Genomic DNA, 23,214 nt, shown 5'->3' on the forward strand with positions numbered 1-23,214 from the left:
GATGTCACTGTTAGATGGAACAAAACTTTAATGTTTTTCACTTCTAGTGTTTAGTCACAGATATAGCAGACTGTGAGCCCACTGTTGGGTAAGGACCGTCTCTATATGTTGCCAACTTGTACTTTCCAAGCGCTTAGTACAGTGCTCTGCACACAGTAAGCACTCAATAAATACGATTGAATGAATGAATACTATTCAGTACCTTCATCAAGCAAATCATTGATTTCTAGACTTGCTTGAATTTTCCAAGATCATATAATGTCTTACATGGTTCCAAGTGGCTAAGTGCATTTTAAAAACATCAAGTATCATACCCCAAATCTACACTTCCTGAATCATTCATTGATTTTGTTAGGAACTAGATCAGGACCTAAAGGCGCACTCCTGATAATTTGAAGGCATGAAATGAAAGGGTAACGACGGTGTAACTCCAATTATTTGGCAACTCCTGTGGATTAATCATGAATGTATTACATTTTCATAATAGATTATAATCCAAATTGCTTTTTCCAAAGGTAGAACATTGGACGAATAATTCTGAAGACAGGAGGGTGTATCTGATGAATTCATGCTGTTCCTTCCATCTCTTCACTTCCATAACTGAATAAGGGAATGATTATGGTTATTGAGGCCATTGCAATCAGGAAGAAGTATACAAAGACAACTGAAAAAATATGATGGACTCTGGGTATATATAATATGATCTTAGTATCAGTTATGACCAGTTTTTCCAGATTATCTCTATTGCAAGTAAAACTTGTCACAACTTACCAGAACCATCACAATCCCTCCAAACTGGCTGATAAGACAAGAAGCAAGAGAAAAGAGTCAAGGTGCTCTGAGTAGGTATTCCGACTCCAGTGCTTATCAAAAAAATATTTGTCCAGTTTATCTTTACATCAGCATTCCAATCCAGATGTGTTTTTTTTAATTACCCGTACATATAGAAAACACTGGCATGTATTGAAATCGGAACCATGATTGTCACTTAATCCTGGCTGACGTGTAAAGGAGACAAGGGGAAAATGTTATCCTGACCCTGGTGAAAAATCACAGGCTTGGCCAAATCATCTTTTATCACAATTACATAGCAAAAATTTTTAAAACTTTTCATTCTCAGTGTTTATTCATTGATATAGCAGCTTTATCCATTACCTTCACCAAGCAATTCTTGTCTTCCAGACCTGTTTGAAATTTCGAGGCTCATATAATGTCTTACATGGTTCCAAATGGCTAAATGCATTTTAAAAGCACTCAACATCACACCCCGAATCTACACCAGAATTATTCATTTATCCTGTCAATAAATATAATGGATTAATTGATTGTTAGGAGCTAGATCAGGATCTACTAGCTTGGTCCGGAAGTTTGAAGGTACAAAATATAATAGAAACAAGACTGTAATGTGATAGAGGCCATTAAGTATCTCTTCTGGACTAATTGCAAATTGCAATTCCATAATGGGTTATAATCAAAATTAGCTTTTCCAAGGGTAGAACATTAGTCTAATGCACCACCTATTCTGGATGAATTAGCCATTCTGGATCTGATGAACTCGTGCTCTTCCTTCAACATTTACACTTTTAGTAACTCAATGGGGAAATGATTATGTTTATTGAGTCCACTCCAATTGGGCTGAAGTGTAAGGAGAAAAATTTAAAAGAATGAAGGAAATTGAATATGTGATATGATCATGATATAAGTCATGACAAGGTTTTCCAGATTTTACGTACTGAAAGAAAACCTGTCATGACTTAAACCAGAATCACTGCAATAACAGGGTACAAAGTCTTTATGCATTCCACTTTTAATGCTTAGTTATTGCTATTTCAGCCTCATTCCATTCCTTCCCCTAGCAAACCCTGGTTTCCTAAGACTTGCTGCCATTCTCCAAAACCATATAATGCCAAAATAGTTTCAACAGGCTGACTGCATTTTTAAAACACCAAATATCAGACCCCAAATCTGCACTCCAATAATCCTTCATTGATCTTATTAGGAAATAGATCAAGAGCTTAATTAATGGTTGCAAGGATTTAAAGTAATAATATGAAAGAGAAACAATATAATTATTGTAGAGTAATTGGGGATTTCATTCACACACGAACATAACATGATTCCATACCAGGTTGTAAGCCTTTATGAGGATAGAATATTAGCGTTATGTAGTACCTGTGCTGGATGGATTAATCATTCTGGAAACAGAAGAATTGATCCAATGGATTTAGGATGTCCTTCCACACCTATGAGTAGATGTTTCAATGATGAAATGATTAGGGTTATGGAGGCTACTCCACTTATGCCAAAGAGGATGAAGATAATGGAAAGAGCTGATGGTTTTTGAGTATATAATCTGACCCTGATATCAATCCACACAAGATTTTCTAGATTATTTGTACGTATAGAAAATCTTGGTATGGATTGAAACCAGAACCACAGTAGTCACTCCATCCTGGCCGATGTGTAGGGAAGACAAAAAGAGAGATGATATAGTTATTCTGACCATAGTACAAATTACTGGGAGCCCCATGTGGGACATGGACAGTGTCCAACCTGATGAGCTTGTATCTACCCCAGTGCTTAGTACAGTGTCAGGAACATAGTAAACACTTAAATACCATTAAATAAAAATAACATAAGGATTGGCCAGATTACCTTTTGGTATAATTGTGTGTCTCAAAATTTTAAAACTTTTCACTTTAAAGTACTTAGTCACCAACGCTGCAGCACTATTCACTACTTTCAAGAAAATCATTGTTTTCTATGCATGTTTGATTGTTCCATTATCATACAATGTTTCATATGGTCCCAAATGGCTGAATGCATTTTAAAACCACTCAATATAACACCCCACATCTACAGTACCACAATCACTCATTGATTATGTTAGGAACTAGATCAGCACCTACTGGAACAGACATGGAGAATTTTAAGGTATAAAATGAAATAGTAACAACAGCGTGACTGTGATAGTGATCATTTGGTATCTCTTCTGAATTAATCATGAATTTATTGCAATTACATAATAATCAGAATGAACTTACCTGTTATGGATAAAGTAGTCACTCTTGGGGCAGGAAGGCGGATCTGATGAATTTGTATTGTTCCTTCAACTAGATACTTGATAATTCAATGGAGGAATGATTACGGCTACTGAGGTCACTCCAATTAGGCTGATGTTTGGAGAGAAATGTGAAGAGGTGACGGATTTGAGTATGCAATAGGATCATGGTATAAGTCATGACCAGTTTTTCCAGATTATCTGTACTGAAAGAAAAACTCATCACGACTTAAACCAGAATCATGACACTCCCTCCAATCTGGCCGATAAAACAGGAGACAAGAGGCAAGAAATGATGATCTCTGAGTGGGTATTCTGACACCGTTGCTAATGAAAACAGGGTTCTTCATATTGTCATTACATCACAATAACACGGGATAAAATTTTAATACATTTAATTTTTAGTGTTTAGTCACTGATATTGTAGCCTTATTCTCTACCTTCAAACAAATCATAGTGTGCTAGATTTATTGCCATTCTCCATAATCATATGGTTCCAAAGATCTTAATGCATTTTAAAAACACCAAATGGCATACCCCAAATCTACACTGCAACAATACCACATTGACCTTGTTAGGAACTAGATAAGTGCTAGGCCAGTGGTCACAAGGATATGAAGGAATGATATGAAAGATAAACACTAGTAAAGTTATCATTGAAAGTTTATGGAATCTCATTTACACATTAATTTATGACAATTATACAATAGAGTGCTTTGCACACCGAAAACACTTAAATACAATTGAATGAATGAATATAATCAGGAAAACTTTTCAAGGATAGAATATCAAGATAATGTAGCACCTCTTTTGGATGGATTAGTCATTCTGGAAAATGAGGTTAGATCCAATGGATTTGCCATTTCCTTCCACAGCATCAATTCAATATTTCAATGGTAAAATGATTTGTCATTAAGTCCACTCTTATTGGGTAGAGGTGGATGGTGACAAGTAGAAAGAAATGGTAGTTTCTAAGTATGTAATCTGTCTATAGGTATTAACACAGTGTTTTCTAGATTTTATGTATGTAAAGAAATCACTTTTCCATCATGAATCATGACGGCCCCTTCAACCTGTTCAACATATACTGCCAATAAGAGGAAAGTGAGGGAGCTTTTTGAGTATGGATTCTGCTATTCAAATCCAAGTAGTGTTGTCACAGTTAATTTAATATCACAGTTATATGACAAAATTTAAAGCTTTTCATTTCTTGTTTTTATCCACCTGTATTGCAGCTTTATTCTGTACCATCACCAAATAATTCCTAGGTGAATTTTGCATAATCATAGAATGTCCTTTGTTGTTTTAAGCAGTCAATCAATTGTATTTACTGAATGCTTACTGTGCACACGGCACTGAAATAAGCTCTTGGGAGAGTGCAATTTAGCAGAATTGGTAGACATGTATCCCACGCACAATGAGTGTACAGTCCCAGCGCTTTGCACATAGTAAGCACTTAATAAATGCCATTATTATTATTATTATTAGAGGGAGGGAGAAAATTTAATATTAATAAGTTACAGATATGTGCATAAGTGCTGTGGTGCTCAGGGAGGAGTTCATAAAGGGTGCAAATCCAATTGCATGGGTGACACAAGAGAGAGAGGGAAAAGAGGAAAGGAAGGCCTAGTCAGAGAAGACCTCTTGGAGTTGTGCCTTCAATAAGGCTTTAAAGGTGAGGAGAGTGACCTTCTCTCAGAAATTAAGAGAGAGGGTGTTCCAGGAAACCCATGGAAAGGAATAGGGCTCTCAAGGATATCCTCTGCCAATACAGCACACATCTTACCCCAGGAGAGCAAAGAGCCCCATCAGATAGAGACTACACCTCCACATGGGAGGATACACCACTCGTGGAATGAGAATGTACCACAGGATGCACATCCTCTTGGCTACCATCCATCCCATGGTATGGGGGGAACCACTGGGATATGCAGAGAGCCAAAAGTTTTTTTTTTTAAAAAAAGCTACCAGGCATATGTCAGCTGAGGGAAGTTGGGAGTCTCACTGGACCAACTACAGAGGTGACAGGCTGTCAAGAATTAAACCAGTCTCTGCTTACATTCCTGGGGCCCCCACAGGCAGAAGAGACATCATGTGGGTAATTATCCCTAAATGAATTCATTCATTCAATCATATATACTGAGTGCTTACTGTGTGCAGAGCACTGTACTAAGCGCTTGGGAAGTACAAATCGGCAACATATAGAAACGGTCCCTACTCAACAATGGGCTCAAAGTCTAGAAGAGGGAAACAGACAACAAAACAAAACAAGTAGACAGGTGTCAATACCATCAGAATAAGTGGAATTATCACTATATACACATCATTAATTAAATAGAGTAATAAATATGTACAAATATACACAAGTGCTGTGGGGAAGGGAAGGGGGTAGGACAGAGGGAGGAAGTGGGGGTGATGGGGAGGGGAGGAGGGGAGGAGGAGGAGGAGAGGAAAAAGGGGGGCTCAGTCTGGGAAGGCCTCCTGGAGGAAGTGCTCTCAGTATGGCTTTGAAGGGAGGAAGAGAGCTAGTTTGGCGGATGTGTGGAGGGAGGGCATTCCAGGCCAGGGGTAGGATGTGGGCCAGGAGTTGACAGTGTGATAGGCGAGAACAAGGCACAGTGAGGAGGTTAGCAGCAGAGGAGTGGAGGGTGCAGGCTGGGCTGTAAAAGGAGAGAAGGGAGGTGAGGTAGGAGGAGGCGAGATGATGAAGAGCTTTGAAGCTTGTGATATTGATTCTGTGTGTCTGTGTCTCTATCACATCTAACCAGCCCATAGAAAAGCTTTAATAAGGTTAGAACATTAATCTAATGTAGCACTTGTTCTGGAGGAATTAGTCATTCTGGAGACAGGAGCTTCGATCCAATGAACTCATGCTGTTCCTTCGACCTAGAAACTTCTATAAATCAAGGGGAAATGATTAAAGTTATTGAGGCCATTCCAATTTGCCAATTCGCACGGAGACAAATGAAATGAGATGATGAACTCTGGGCATATAATATGATCATGGTATCAGTCATAATAAGGTTTTCCAGATTTTCTGTGCTGAAAGATACAGGTTTCATAATGTAAACCAGAATTGTGATACTTCCTCCAAACAGGCCAATGTGTACAGGAGAAAAGAGGAAAGAGTTGATGGGCTCCAAGCAGGTATTCTGACCCTGGTACAAGTCAAAATAGGAACATCTAGACAATGTTTATGTAACACAATGCAAAACTGTAATACATTTCATCTTGAGTACTTATTGCTATTGCATCTTTATTCTGTACCTTCAACAAGAACACTTTAGTTTTCTAGATTTCTGCCGTTCTCCAAAATCACAGAATGCTGATATAGTTCCAAATGGCTAAATGCATTTAAAGAACACCAAATATCATACCCCAAATCTATACTCCAGCAGTCCCTCATTGGACTTCTTAGGAATTAGATTAGGAACAAGAGCAGTGGTTTCAAGAAAATGAAGGAATAATCATAGTTATTATTATTACTACACTTATTACACGCTTATAATACACCAATAACCATACTAAGTAGTAGGATAGGTACAAGAAAATCAGGTTGGACACAGTCCCTGTCCTACATGAGGCTCATAGTCAAAGTAGGAAGGAGGCTCGCATCTCCTCCTGTCTTCAGGACATCTCCATCTGGATGTCTGCCCGCCACCTAAAACTCAACATGTCCAAGACTGAACTCCTTGTCTTCCCTCCCAAACCCTGCCCTCTCCCTGACTTTCCCATCACTGTTGATGGCACTACCATCCTTCCTGTCTCACAAGCCCGCAACCTTGGTGTCATCCTTGACTCCGCTCTCTCATTCACTCCTCACATCCAAGCCGTCACCAAAACCTGCCAGTCTCAGCTCCGCAACATTTCCAAGATCCACCCTTTCCTCTCCATTCAAACCGCTACCCTGCTCATTCAAGCTCTCATCCTATCCCGTCTGGACTACTGCATCAGCCTCCTCTCTGATCTCCCATCCTCGTGTCTCTCCCCACTTCAATCCATACTTCATGCCGCTGCCCGGATTGTCTTTGTCCAGAAATGCTCTGGGCATGTTACTCCCCTTCTCAAAAATCTCCAGTGGCTACCAATCAATCTGCGCATCAGGCAGAAACTCCTCACCCTGGGCTTCAAGGCTCTCCATCACCTCACCCCCTCCTACCTCACCTCCCTTCTCTCCTTCTACAGCCCACCCCACACCCTCCGCTCCTCTGCCGCTATTCTCCTCACCATGCCTTGTTCTCGCCTGTCTCGCCGTCAACCCCCGGCCCATGTCATCCCCCTGGCCCGGAATGCCCTCCCTCTGCCCATCCGCCAAGCTAGCTCTCTTCCTCCCTTCAAGGCCCTACTGAGAGCTCACCTCTTCCAGGAGGCCTTCCCAGACTGAGCCCCCTCCTTCCTCTCCCCCTCGTCCCCCTCTCCATCCCCACCGTCTTACCTCCTTCCCTTCCCCACAGCACCTGTATATATGTATATATGTTTGTACATATTTATTACTCTATTTATTTATTTATTTTACTTGTACATATCTATTCTATTTATTTTATTTTGTTAATATGTTTGGTTTTGTTCTCTGTTTCCCCCTTCTAGACTGTGAGCCCACTGTTGGGTAGGGACTGTCTCTATATGTTGCCAACTTGTACTTCCCAAGCGCTTAGTACAGTGCTCTGCATACAGTAAGCACTCAATAAATATGATTGATTGATTTAATCCCCCCATGACGTAGTAGATAGAGCAAGTGCCTTGGAGTCACAAAGTCAGGGGTTCTAAGACCGGCCCCTCATCAGGGGTTCTAATACCAGCTCCTCCACTTGTCTGCTGTGTGACCTGGGCAAGTCATTTCACTTCTCTGTGATTCAGTCACCTCATCTGCAAAATGGGGATTGAGGCTGTGGGCTCCATGTTGAACAGGGATTACGTCCAACCCAGCTTGCTTGTATCCACTCCAGTGCTTAGTACAGTGTCTGGCACATAGTAAGTGGTAAAAAAACAATCATAATTATTCTTTTTTTGGAGTCAGAGGGTCATGGGTGGAGTCAGAAGGTCATGGATTTTAATCCCGGACTCACCAATTGTCTGCTGTGTGGCCTTGGGCAAGTCACTTCCTTTTTCAAACATAAGCATGTTTGAAAGTAGTGGGGAAGAAGCTGAAGTGTGAAGCCACTTCACTTCACAGTTGTCTTATCTGTAAAATGGGGATTTAGGCTGCGGGCTCCATGTGGGACAGGGACTGTGTCTAACCTGATTTTCTTGTATCCACCCCAGGACTTAGTATAGTGCCTGGCACATAATAAGCACTTATGAGCCTGTTGTTGGGTAGGGACCATCTCTATATGTTTCCTACTTGTACTTCCCAAGCACTTAGTACAGTGCTCTGCACACAGTAAGTGCTCAATAAATACGATTGAATGAATGAATGAATGAATAATTATTATTTGCACACGAGGAAACTGAGGCACAGAGAAGTTAAGTGACTTGCCTAAGGTCACATGGCAGGCCAGTGGCAGAACTGGGATAAGAACTTTAGAAAGACCCTTGCTCTAGACCACACTGCTTTCTATTGAAAGAGGAAACAATCAATTATCAATGGTATTGAGTGCTTACTCTGTGCAGAGCACTGTACTAACAGCTTGGGAAAGTATAATACCACAGAATTAGCAGGCATGTTCCCTGCCCAAAATGAACTTTATAGTCGAGAGGGAGGGACAGACATTAATGTGAACAAATAATTTAAAGGTAAGTACACAAGTGCTGTGGGTTAGAGAGTGGGGAAAATGTAAAATGTCCAAAGGTCACAGATTGAAGTGCATAGATGACATAGAAGGGAGAGTGATCCAGGTAAAAGAGAGTTTAATCAGGGAAGGTCTCTTGGAGGAGATGTGACTTTTAAATGCTTTGAAGGTGGAGAGAGTGGTCATCTCGCTTATATGGAAGGGAACAAGTTCCAGGTTAATGGGCAGACATGGGAAAGGGGTCGGTGGAGAGACAGGCAAGCTTGGGGAACAGTGAATAAGCTGGCACTAGAGGAGCAGAGTGTACGTACTGGGCTATAGTAGAAGATTAAGGAGGTGAGGCAGGATGGGACAAGCTGACAGTGCTTTAAAGCCAATGGTAAGGAGTGTCTGTTTGAAGTGGAGGTAGATGGGCAGCCATTGGAAGTTCTTGAGGAGTGGGAAGACACAACTGAACGTTTCTGTTGATAAATGATTCATATAGCAGAGAGAAGTATGGATTGCAGTGGGGAGAAACAGGAGGCCAGGAGGTCACCGAGGAGGCAGATGCAGTAATCAAGGCATGATAGGATTAAGTGCTTGGACCAGCATGGTAGCAGTTTGGATGGATTTTGGGCACACTTCTCTGTGCCTCAATTACCTCATCTGTAAAATGGGGATTAAGACTGCGAGCCCCACTTGGGACAACCCGATAAACTTGTATCACCCCCAGTGCTTAGAACAGTGTTTGGCACATAGTAAGTGATTAACGAACACCATAATAGTAATAATTATTATTATGGAGAGGAAATGGCCGATTTTAGCAATATTTTCAAGGTGCAACCAACAGGATTTGGTGACAGACTAAATATGTAAGTGTTATGAGATGAGTTGAGGGCCATGCCAAGGTTATGGGCTTGTAAGAAAAGGTGGATAGTGGTGTTGTCTACAGTTATGGGAAACGCAGGAAGTGGACAGGAATTGGGTGGGAAGATGTCCAGTTCAGTTCTGGACATGTTTAATTTGAGGTGGTGGCAGGACATCCAAGTAGATAGGTCTTGAGGGCAGGAGGAAATGCTTGATTACAGGGAAGGAGAGAGGAGAGGTCAGGGCTGGAGGTGATATTTGGGAATCATCTGTATAGAGATGGTAATTGAAGCCATGAGAGCGAATCTGTTCTGCAAGGGAGTGGGTGCAGAGGGAGGATAGAAGGGGACCTAGACCTGAACCTTGCGGGACCCCTACTGTCAGAGGGCAGAGAAGAAGCCAGAAAAAGAGACTGAGAAGTAGCGGTCAGAGAGATTGGAGGAGAACCAAGAGGGGACAGTTTCAGTGAATACAAATTTGGATAAAGTTTCAAGGAGAAACCACAGTGTTAAAGGCAACTGAGAGGACTAGGAGGATTAGGATGGAATAGAGGTCATAAGATTTGGCAAGAAGGTCAAGACTACCTTACAGCGGGCTGTTTCTGTGAAATGAAGGGGGCAGAAGCCAGATTGGAGGAGGTCAAGGAGAGAATTGGAGGAGAGGAATTTAAGACAGTGGGTGTGGACAACTCGCTCAAAGAATTTGGAGAGGAATGGTATGAGGGAGATGGGGTGATTGATTACTGGAGGGAGCCATGGGGTCAAGGGAAGGGTTTTTTTTAGAACAAGGGGGTACACATAAGCAAATTTGAAAGCTGTGGGGAAGAAGCTGTTGGAATGTGAATAGTTGAAGATGGCAGTCAAGGAGGCAAGACTTGGGGGCTGTTTTAAAAATGTATGAAGGGATGGGGTCTGAAGCACAGGTGGAGGATTTGGATTTATAATAGGAGGCGAGAGATTTCATCTTGAATTATTGCAGGGAATATAGGGAGAGTCAAAGAGACTGGAGGAAGATGGGGGAACTGAAGAGGAGCAAGGGAGATTTTAGGAAACAACAAAACTATCCTTCAGATATTATGGGAAGCAGAGTGGCCTAGTGGAAAAAGTATGGTCTTGGAAGCCAGAGGACACAGATTCCAATCCAACTCTACCACTTGCCTGCTGTGTGACTTTGAACAAGTCACTTAACTGCTCTGTGCACCAGTTATCTACAAAATGGGAATTGAATTGTCCCCTTTCCTCCTTAGATCGTAAGCACCATGTGGGACAGGGACTGTGTCTAACCTGATTATCTTGTATCTACCCCAGTTCCAGGCACATAGTAAGCACTTAAAAGGACCTTAAAAAAAAGGATCTCATGCACACATTAACACAATTCCATAAGATTTCATAATTAGTCTAATTTAACACCTATTCTGGATAGATTTGTCATTCTGGAATTAGGACGATCAATACAAATCCACCTTCAATATGATGTGTCAGTGGTGAAATGATTAGGTTTATGGAGGCCACTCCAATTGGGTGAAGGTGGACAAAGGCAAATGGAAAGAGGTTAAGAGCTCTAAGTATATAATATGAACCTGGTAACAATCCATACAAGGTTTTCTAGATTATCTGTGTATATAGAAAGACTAGTATGGATTAAAACTAGAATCAGGATGGTCATCTCCATCTGGCCAACGCATACAGGACACAAGAGCAGAGATTACATAGCTATCCTGTCTTGTGTTATGCGGTCGAGTCGTTTCTGACCCATAGCGACACCATGGACACCTCTCTCCCTGAATGCCCTGCTCTCCCCCTTCAATTATCCTGGTAGTGTATCCATAGAGTCTTCTTGGTAAAAATACGGAAGTGGTTTACCACTGTGGGTGTCCACTCAGTAAACTTGAGTCTCTGCCCTCGACTCTCTCCCATGCTGCTGCTGCCCCAAATGAATGAGCTTTGACTTGTAGCAGATTGTCTCCCACTTGCTAGCCACTGTCCAAGCTAGGAATGGAATGGGTTGGCCTCTGCTTGACTCTCTCTCCCGTAGCTAAGACTGGTAGAGTACTGGAAACTCTCCAGGTGCGACCCTGAGAGGGGAGTTATCCTGACCCTGGTGCAAATCCAGTAAGGTTGAACAAATTGAATTTTTGTCACAATTACATGGCATAGAATTTTAATACATTTCATTTATAGTGTTTAGCCAATGGAATGGCAGCCTCCTTCTGTACCCTCACTAAGCATCTGTAAAGCATTGATCTTGTTAGGAACTAGATCAGGAGCTAGATCAGTTGTTGCAAGAATATGAAGAAATAATATGAAAGAGAAACACATAGCTTTCTTAAAGAGTATATGGGTCTCATCTACGCATGAATTTACCAGGTTATGATCAACAAAACCTTTTACAAGGGTAGAATATTGGTGCAATGTAATACCTGTGCTGGATGGATTAGTCACTCTGGAGACAGGAGGGTCAATCTGATAGACTTGCAAAGTCCTTTCACATCTACAATTCAATCTTTCAGTGGAAAAATGATGAGGGTTATGGAGGCCACCAGAAATGAGCCAATGCAGAAGGAGACATACGAAAATGGTGGATGGACTCTTTGTGTATAAAATGACCCTGGGATCAGTCCAGATGCAATTTTCTAGATTATCTGTATGAAAAAAAAACAACACTGGTATGGATTGCCCGCTCCAACCTCACCTCCCTTCTCTCCTTCTACAGCCCAGCCCGCACACTCTGCTCCTCTGCCACTAACCTCCTCACTGTGCCGCATTCTCTCCTGTCCCACCATACACCCCCAGCCCACATCCTTCCCCTGGCCTGGAATGCCCTCCCTCCACACATCTGCCAAACTAGTTCTCTTCCCCCCTTCAAAGCCCTGCTGAGAGCTCACCTCCTCCAGGAGGCCTTCCCAGACTGAGCCCCCCCTTTTCCTCTACTCCTCCTCCCCTTCCTATTGCTCCCACTCCCTCCCTCTGCTCTACCCTCTTACCCTCCCCACAGCACTTGTGTATATTTGTACATATTTATTACTCTATTAATGATGTATATATAGCTATAATTCTAGTTACCTATTCTGATGGGATTCACACATGTCTACTTGTTTTGTTGTCTGTATCCCCCTTCTAGACTGTAAACCCGTTGTGAGGTAGGGACCCTGTCTATATGTTGCCAATTTGTACCTGCCAAGCGCTTAGTACAGTGCTCTGCACACAGTAAGCACTCAATAAATACAATTGAATGAATGAATGATTGAAACCAGAATCATGATGGTCATTCTATCCTGGTCAGCAAATACAAGAGAGAGATGATTTAGTTATTCTGAACTGGGTGCAAATCATAGAAGGGTTGGTCAAATTATCTTTGTTTCATAATTACATGACTTACAATTTTATGCATTTTCATTTTCAGTGATTAGCCACCAATACTTTAGTACCTCCAAAGCAAATCTTTGTTTCCTATATTTGTTTGAATTTTCCATAATGATATGTTTTAAATGTATCCAAAGGACTGAATGCATTTTAAACCCACCAAATATCATACCCTGAATCTACACTTCAAGAAACCCTCCTTTATCTTGTTAGGAACTAGTTCAAAAGCTAGCTCAGTGGTTGCATAAATAGGAAGAAATGATACAAAAGAGAAACAACAATATCATTCTAGTAAAAAGTATATGGGAATCTCATTTTCTACACATGACTATCAATACCATAAGAAGTTCTAATTGACAAATTTTTACAGGGATAAGATTATTAGTGCAATTAATCACCTGTACTGAATGAATCAGTAAATCTGGAAAAAAAGAGGGTTAATCCAATGGACTTGTAATGTTCTTCCACATCTACAATTCAATATTTCAATGGCGAAATGATGGAGGTTATGAAGGCTATTCCAATTTGGCCAAAGCAATCGGAGACAAAAGGAAAGAAATGAGGGGCCCTTAGAATATAATCTGATCCTGGTACAAATCCAGACAAGGTTTTCTACATTATATGAATATACAGAAAACACTTGTCTGGACTTAAACCAACATCACAGTGGTCAGTGGTCACTCTGATGCATGGAAGAGACAAGAGGAGTGAGATGATGCAGTTATTCTGATCCTGGTGGAAAACACAGAAGGGTTGGCTAGATTAATTTTATATCACAATTACATGGCACAAAATTGTATTCCTTTTCTTTTTTTTCCTGTTTATTCACTGATATTGCAGCTTTATGCAGTACCTTCACCAAGAAATTTTTTTGTCTTAGATTTTCTTGAGTTTTCCTCGGTCATATAATGTATTTTATGGTTCCAAAGAGCTGAATGAATTTTAAAACACTAAATTAACATACCTCAAATTTACATTTCCCCAAGCATTCACTGATCAGGAACTACTTCAGTGGTGGCAAAAATTTGTAGGTATTAAATGAAATCTAACTATGTTAGAAATTATTTCACATTTCATCAGGATTAATCCTTAATTTATTGCAATTCCATAACAATTCTGTAGCAGTTTTTTTCCCAAGGGTAGAACATTAACTTAATGTAGGACGTGCTCTGGATAAATTGATGAGAAGCAGCCCAGCCCAGTGTAAAGAGCATGGGCTTGGGAGTCAGAGGACCTGGATTCTAATCCTATCTCCATCACTCACCTTCTGAGTGACTCTGGGCAAGTCAATGAACTTTTCTGGGCTTCAGTTCCCTCCTCTGCAAAATGGGGATTCAATACTTGCTCTCCCTCATACTTAGACTGTTAGCCCCATGTGGGACTTGATTATCATCATCATCAATGGTATTTATCGAGCATTTACTATGTGCAGATACTGTACTAAGCTCACGGGAGAGTACAATACAATTGAGTTAATAGACACATTCCTTGCCCACAATGAGCTTAGATTCTAGCGGGATAATTTTGTATCCACCCCACCGCTTAGTACAGTGCTTTACCCATTTATGTGCTTAACTACCACCACAGTCTTTATTAGTCATTCTGGAGAATAGAAGGTGGATTCGATGAACTTGTGCTGTTCCATTGACCGCTATCCTTAGATAATTCTATAGGGAAATGATTACTTTTATTAAGACCTCTACAATTGGTCCTGTGTACAGAGGAAAATGCAGAGATGTTGGCTCTAAGTATATAATATGATCACAGTATTTGTCATGGAAAGCTTTCCCAGATTATCTGCACTGATATCTACACTGTCATAATGCAAACCAGCTCACAGTCAAAGCAGAAGAGAGAAGAGGCATTTAATCCCCATTTGGCAATTGAGGAAACTGAGCCAGAAGGAAGTTAAATGACTTGCCCAAGATCACACAGCATGCAACTAGCAGAGCTGGAATTAGAACACAGTTCCTCTGACCCCTAGAGTCCATGCTTTTTCCACAGTAGGTCAGGCTATTTCTCTAGACTGTCTTGTATAATACAAATTATTACTGTCATTACTATTATTTACATCATCATCACAGTATTTCTTAAGTGCTTATTATGTGTCAAGCACTGTTCTAAACACTGGAGTAGATATAAATTAATCCAGTCAGATACAGTCCCTGTCCCACATGGAGTTTACATTTTGAGTATGCGGGAGGTTCTGAATGCTTGAAAGCCTTTCAAAAAATATCAAATATCATCACCCAAATCTACACTCTACATTTTACACTCTACATTTTAAGCGCTTAGTACAGTGCTCAAGCGCTTAGTACAGTGCTCAAGCGCTTAGTACAGTGCTCTGCACATAGTAAGCGCTCAATAAATACGATTGATTGATACACTCCATCAGGCACTCACTGAGCTGGTCAGAAAGTAGATCTGAAGTAATATCAGTGATCTCAAGAATTTGAGAGACTAATAAAATAGAAATAATAATAAAAAATAAAAAAATTCCAAGGCTAAAATATTAATCTAATGTAGCACCTGCTATGAATGAATTAGTTATTCCAGACACAAGAGAATGTATGAAATAGACTCACCATGTTACTTCCACCTCTGTGATTCCGTGATGCAGTGGGAAAATGATGAGGGTTATGGAAATCACTCCAATTGCAACCATGTGGATGGAGGCAAATGGAAGGAGATTACAGTTTCTGAGGATATAATCTTGCCCTGACATCCATGAAGACACAGTTTTCCAGATTGCCTGTATGTAAAGAAAACACTAAACTTAAATGAAGGCAGAGTCAGAATGGTCATTCTAACCTGGTCCACATGTACACGAGACAAGAGGAAAGAGATAATGGTTTATGAATAAGTATTCTCACCACAGTATGCATTTATGCAAGATTTTCCAGATTTTGTTTATATCACAATTACATGGCACAGAATTGTAATGCTTTTCATTTTTAGTTTTTACTCATCCATAATAAAGCCTCATTCTCTATATTCACCAAGCAAATCCTTGTTTTCTAGACTTTTTTGTACTTTACATAATTATTGAATGTTTCATATGGGACCAAGGAGCTGAATGCATTTTAAAAACAACAAATGTGATACCTCAAATCTATACTCCAACAATCAGTCTGATCTTATTAGGACCCAGATCAGGAGCTAGACCAGTTGTTACAAGAATATTATGGTCTAATATGAACCGAAACCTAATTTGTAACTATGAGAGAGAGTGTTTGGCCAGTCATATGGATTACACATGAATTTACTGCAATTCTTTAGAAGGTTATAATCACTTGACATTTACCAGCTGTGTGACTCTGGGCAATTCACAGACATTTTCAGTGCCTCTGATTCCTGATCTGCACAATAGAGAATATATCACTGCTCTCCCTCCCCCTTGGACTGTAGACCCCATGTGGGATTGTATTGTATGTGACATGTTTATCTTGCATCAACCTCAGAATATCATAAAGTGCTAGGCACACAGTATGTGAATAATAAATATCACAATTATCATTATCAGAATAATATTTTCTGGGAGTAAATATTAGTATAATGTTCCACCTGATCTAATGGATTAGTCATTCCAGAGAAAGGAGGATGGATCTGATTGATTGGTGATCTTCCTTCCAACCTTGTGATATGATGATTCAGTGGTCAAATGATTAGGGTAACGAAGGCTACTCCAAGACAAATGGAAATAGATGATGGACTCTGAATATACAATCTGACCATGGTATCAACTAAGACAGCGTTTTCCAGATTATAAGTATATATAGAAAAAACTGGTCTTAAATAAAACCAGAATCAGAATGGTCACACCAATCTACCCAATGTGTACAGGAGACAAGAGGAAAGGGATGATGAGCTCTGAGTCAGTATTCTGACCCTGGTTCAAATAAAGCCAGACAGTCCAGATTACCTTTTTATCACATGGAAAAAATGTTCATACTTTCCCATTTATACTACTGTCACCAATACTGCAAATTTTTCCTGTACCTTCTCCAAGCAAATCGAAGTTTCCTAGCCCTGTTTAAATTTTCCATAATAATAGAATACATATATGGTTCCAAAAGCCTGAATGCATATTAACACTTTGATCCCTTTTTCACATTCCTTCTCTATTTCTTCATCTCTACAGTGATCCTTGCGAACTTCTATATCCACATAGATGTTCCTGAAGACCTTGTGTTGCCCACTTTCTATCACTCCTCAAATCTACTGACCTCCTGCTTCACCTGAGCTTGCCCACTCACCAACTTGGACACACAATCGATCTCATCATCTGTAGTCACTACACAATCTCTACCCTCACGAACTCTGAAATCCTCGCAGACCCCTCAGCTGCCTTCAAGATTGTAGACCACCCCCTACTCCTGGAAACATTATCCAACCTTGGCTTCAGTGATACTATCCTATCCTGGTTCTCCTCATATCTCTGGCCAATAATTCTCAGTTTCTTTTCTGAGTTTTTCCTCTGCCTCCCACTCCCTAATTACGAGAGTCCCTCAAAATTCAGTTCTAGGTCCCCTTCTATTCTCCATCTACACCCACTCCCTTTGAGAACTAATTTGCTCTCATGGCTTCAACTATCACCACTATGTGGATAATTCCCAAATCTACATCTCCAACCCTGATCTCTCTCTCTCTCTCTCTCTCTCTCTGCAATCTCACATTCCCTCCTGCCTTCAAGACATCTCTGCTTGGATGTCCTGCCAACACCTCAAACTTAAAATGCCCAGAACAGAACACCTCATCTTCCCACCCAAACCCGTTCCTCCCTTCCGATTTTCCTGTTACTGTAGATAGCACCACTATCCTTTGCTGCCACAGAAGCCTGTAACCTTGGCATTATTCTTGACTCACTCTCATTCAACCCACATATTCTATCTGATATTAGATAGATATTCTATCACTAACTCCTGCAGGTTCAACCCTCACAACATTGCTAAAAATCTTCCCTTTCTTCTCCACCCAAACTGCTACCACACTAATCTAAGCACTTATAATAATAATAATAATAATAATTATAGCATTTATTAAGCATTTACTATGTGCAAAGCACTGTTCTAAGCGCTGGGGAGGTTACAAGGTGATCAGGTTGTCCCACAGGGGGCTCACAGTCTCAAAACCCATTTTACAGATGAGGGAACTGAGACACAGAGATGTTAAGTGACTTGCCCAAAGTCACACAGCTGACAATTGGCAGAGCTGGGGTTTGAACTCATGACCTCTGACTCCAAAGCCCGTACTCTTTCCACTACGCCATGCTGCTTCTCTATCTTATCCTACCCCACCTTGATTACCATTTCAGCCTCTTTGTTGACCTGCCTCCTTTCTCTCCACACTCCTGTTCATACTTCACTCTGCTTCTCTGATCATTTTTCCACAAAAACATTCAGTCCATGTTTCCCCACTCCTCAAAAACCTCCAGTGTTGCCCATCCACACCCAAATTAAACAAAAACTCCTTACCATTGACTTTAAAACACTCAATTACCTTGCCTCGCTGCTCTCCTACTACAACCCAGCCGATGCACTTTGCTCTTCTAATGCCAAACTACCCACTGTATCTAACTCTCACCTATCTCGCCACCGACCTCACACCCACATCCTGCCTCTGGCCTGGAACGGCCTCCCTCTTCATATCTGACAACAATTAAACTCCCCACCTGCAAAGCCTTACTGAAGGCATATCTCCTCCAAGAGGCTTTCCCTAACAAAATCCTCATTTTCTCTTCTACCACACCCTTCTGTATCACCCTTGCACTTGGATTTGATCCCTTTATTCACCCCTCCCTCTGCCCCACAACATTTATGCACATAGCCATAATTCATTCATTTATTTAATATCTGTCTCCCCTTCTAGACTGTAGGCTTGCTGTGGGCAGGGAACACGTCTACCAACTCTGTTATATTGTACCCTTCCAAGTGCTTAGTACAGTGCTCTGCACACATTAAGCACTCAATAAATACTATTGATGGGTTCATTGATTAACTTCAAATATCACAACCCAAATCTACACTTCAACAATTAATCATTGGTCTTGTTAAGAACTAGTTAAGGAACTAGCTCAGTTGTAAGAATTCAAAGGAATGTTGTACATCTCATTTGTATTACACATAGATTTATTACAATTTTATATAAGGTTACGATGATTTGCCACTAATCTGCTGTGTGAATTTAGGCAAGATGCTTAATATATCTTTGCCTCAATTTCCTATCTGTTAAATGGTGATATAGTAAATGTCTTGCCTAAGGTCACCCAGCAGATAAGTGTAACAAATGGAACAGAGACCATGACAAATGATCTTACAGTGCATATGGGGAGCACTTACATATCACAATAATTATCAAAATAATCTTTGACAAGGTTAGATTATCAGTCTGATTTTGCACTGTTTCTGGATGAATTTAGTCATTCTGAAGACAGGAGGGTGGATCTGATGGAATCATGATTCATTCATTCATTCCACCATATTTATTAAGCATTTACTGTGTGCAGGGCACTATACTAAGAGCTTGAAAAAATATAATACAGCAATAAAGAGTGACAATCCCTGCCCACAATGAGCTCACAGTCTACAGCAGGGGAAACAGACATCAATACAGATAAACATCAATATAAATAAATTACAGCTATATACATGAGTGCTGTGGTGATGAGTGATGGGGTGAGAGTCTGTGATTTGATGATTCATTGAAAAAACTATTAAGTTATGAGGGCCATTCCAATTCAGTCGATGTGTACGGAGACGAATGGAAAGAGATGATCGGTTCTGAGTATATCATCTGACTCGGGAATCAATCAAGTCAGAATTTTCTTATTACTAATAGGAAGAAAAGACGGCTTGAATGAAACCCGAGCCTCGATGGTCACTCCATCACTCCACTGGCTGCTGGAAACAGGTCACTCCATTGGCTGCTGGGTACAGGAGGCAAGAGGAGAGCAAGGAAGGGCTGCAAGTATGTGTTCTGAGTCTGGTGCAAATCAAAGTATATTGGACATGATTACCTTTATATCACAATTATATGGCACATACTATTAATGCTGTCCATTTCTAGTGGTTACTCACTGGTATTGCAGCCTCATTTTGTGTCTTCACCAAGAAGTTTTTTCCTAGACTTGTTTGAAATTTGCATAATCCTTGAATGCCTTGTGTAGTTCCCAACTTCTGGAGGCCTTTTAAAAAACAGCAATTTTCTTAATCCAATAATTTTTCGGTGATCTTGAAAGGAACTAGCTCAGAAGCTAGATCAGTTGTCACAAGAATTAGAAGGAATGATAAAATTTAAATGAAATATAACTATCAAAGAGTGTAGAAAGTAAGTTTTTGGGCAAGGACCATGTCTATCAACCCTATTTCATTGTACTTTCACCGGCACATAGTGCAATACTCTGCACACAATAAGCATTCTATAGGTCCAAAAGATAGATTGATCATTTGTCATCATATACAGCGCAGATCTGGCTCCACAGAGCAAATGGTCTCATCAGAGACTATACCTCCACATGGGATGATGCGCCACTCGTGGAACAAATTCCTATCTAAGGACACACATCCTCTTGCTCACCATCCAACCCATGGTATGGAGGTGGGGGGGACCACCTGGATAACTACAGAGCCAAAAGTAAAAAAAAGGCTATAAGACACATGTTAGCTGAGGGAAGTCAGGGCTCCAACTTGACCCCTGCAGAGGTCAAGAATTAAACCAGTCTCCACCTATGTTTCTGGGACCCCCATAGTCAAGAGAGACCATTCGGGTAATCATCCCTAAATATTTCTACCTGCGATATCGACTCCGAGTGTCTGTGTTTTTAATGTACCCAGATCTTCAAACCAGCCCACAGAAAAGCTTTAAAAAGGGTAGACCATTACTCTAATGTGGTACCTGTTCTGATTGAATTAATTATTCTGGAGACAGGAGGGTGTATCAGATGGACTCATGATGTTTCTTCCACATTTGGGATTTGACTGATTGATTCATTCATTCATTCAATCAATCATTATTGCATGCTGACTTAATACACTGTTCATTCTTCATTCAATCATATTTAATGATTGCTTACTGTGTGCAGAGCACTGTACTAAGTGCTTGGGAAGTACAAGTTGGCAACATAAAGAGACGGTCCCTACCCAACAACGGGCTCACAGTCTAGAAGGGGGAGACAAACAACAACACACAAAAAAGTAAACAGATGTCAATAACATCAGAATAGAAATATAGCTATATACACATCATTAATAAAATAGAGTAATAACTATGTACAAATTATATACAAGTGCTTTGGGGAGGGGAAGGAGGTAGGGCAGAGGGGGATGATGGGGAGGGGAGGAGGAGGAGGATAAGAGGAAAAAGGGGGGGCTCAGTCTGGGAAGGCCTCCTGGAGGAGGTGAGCTCTCAGTAGGGCTTTGAAGGGAGGAAGAGAGCTAGTTTAGCAGATGTGTGTAGGGAGGACATTTCAGGCCAGAGGTAGGATGTGGGTCAGAGGTTGACAGCGGGACAGGCAAGAACAAGGCACAGTGAGGAGGTTAGTGGTAGAAGAGTGGAGGGTGCAGGCTGGGCTGTAGAAGGAGAGAAGGGAGGTAAGGTAGGAGGGGATGAGATGATGGAGTAACTTGAAGCCGAGAGAGAGGAGTTTTTGCTTGATTCAAAGGTTGATAGGCAACCACTGGAGATTTTTGAGGAGGGAAGTGACGTACCCAGAGCGTTTCTGTACAAAGATAATCCAGGCAGCAGAGTGAAGTATAGACTGAAGCAGGGAGAGACAGGAGGATGGGAGATCAGAGGGGAGGCTGATGCAGTAATACAGTTGGGATAAAATGAGATATTGGACCAGCACGGTAGTGGTTTGAATGGAGAGAAAAGGGCGGATCTTGGCGATGTTGTGGAGATGAGACCGGCAGGTTTTGGTGACAGATTGGATGTGTGGGGTGAATGAGAGAGTGGAGTCAAGGATGACATCAAGGTTGTGGGCTTGTGAGATTGGAAGGATGGTAGTGTCGTCCAGAGTGATGGGAAAGTTAGGGAGAGGACAGGGTTTGGGAGGGAAGATAAGGAGCTCAGTTTTGGACACGTTGAGTTTTGGATGGCGGGCAGACATCCAGATGGAGATGTCCTGAAGTTAGGAGGACATACAAGCCTGGAGAGGGGGAGAGAGAACAGGGGTGGAGATGTAGATTTGGGTGTCATCAGCATAGAAATGATAGTTGAAGCCGTGGGAGCTAATGAGTTCACCAAGGGAGTGAGTATAGATGGAGAATAGAAGGGGACCAAGAACAGACCCTTGAGGAAGCCCTAGAGTAAGGGGATGGGAGGGGGAGGAGGTGCCCATGAAAGAGACTGAGAATGAATAGCCAGAGAGATAAGAAGAGAGCCAGGAGAGGATGGAGTCTGTGAAGCCAAGGTTAGATAGTGTGTTGAGGAGAAGGGGGTGGTCCAGTGTCGAAGGCAGCTGAGAGGTCGAGGAGGATTAGGATAGAGTGATTAGGATTTTGAGGGCCACTGCTATTGTGCCAATTTGAACGAAGGCACATGGAAAGAGGCGACAGGTTCTCAACATAAAATGTAACCATGGAATCAATCAGGACAGCATTTTTCAGATTATCTGTATGCAAAGGAATTACTTATCTTTACTGAAAGCAGAATCATGATGATGGTCTTTCCAACCTGGCAGCTGTGTACAGGACACCAGAGGTAGAGGAGGAAGGGTTCTGAGTAGGTAGCCTGATCCTGGTGCAAAACAAAGCAGAGTTAATTAATTAATGATGGCATTTGTTAAGCACTTATTATGTGCCAAGCACTGTTCTAAGTGCTAGGTTAGATACAGGGTAATCAGGTTGTCCCACATGGTGCTCACAATTTAAATCCCCATTTTACAGATGAGGTAACAGGCACAGAGAAGTTAAGTGACTTGCCCAAGGTCACACAGCTGATAAGTGGTGAAGCCGGGATTAGAACTCAGTACCTCTGACTCCTAAACCCATGCTCTTTCCACTGAGCCACGCTGTTTCTCTTATCCAGGTTATCTTTATATCACAATCACATGCTATACGTTTTTAATGCTTTTCATTTTTAGTGCTTTGTCATGGGTATTTCAGTATTGTTCTGTACCTTGAACAAGGCAATATTCATTTTCTAGACTTGTTTTAGTTTTCCAAAATCATAGATTTGGCATCTTAACTGGATTACATATGAATTGATTGCAATTCTA

At 41.1% G+C, this 23,214-nt stretch overlaps 1 non-coding gene across 1 annotated transcript; it reads right to left on the reverse strand.

The window, feature by feature from the left end:
* Positions 1–11,582: 11,582 nt before the first annotated feature.
* Positions 11,583–11,720, reverse strand: LOC119920426. Its single transcript, XR_005448172.1, has one exon. It is a non-coding gene; the product is annotated as a small nucleolar RNA SNORA7 (small nucleolar RNA).
* Between the last annotated feature and the right edge of the window lie 11,494 nt (positions 11,721–23,214).

Source organism: Tachyglossus aculeatus, chromosome X1, assembly GCF_015852505.1.
Source record: "Tachyglossus aculeatus isolate mTacAcu1 chromosome X1, mTacAcu1.pri, whole genome shotgun sequence".
Taxonomy (NCBI): Eukaryota; Metazoa; Chordata; class Mammalia; order Monotremata; family Tachyglossidae; genus Tachyglossus; species Tachyglossus aculeatus.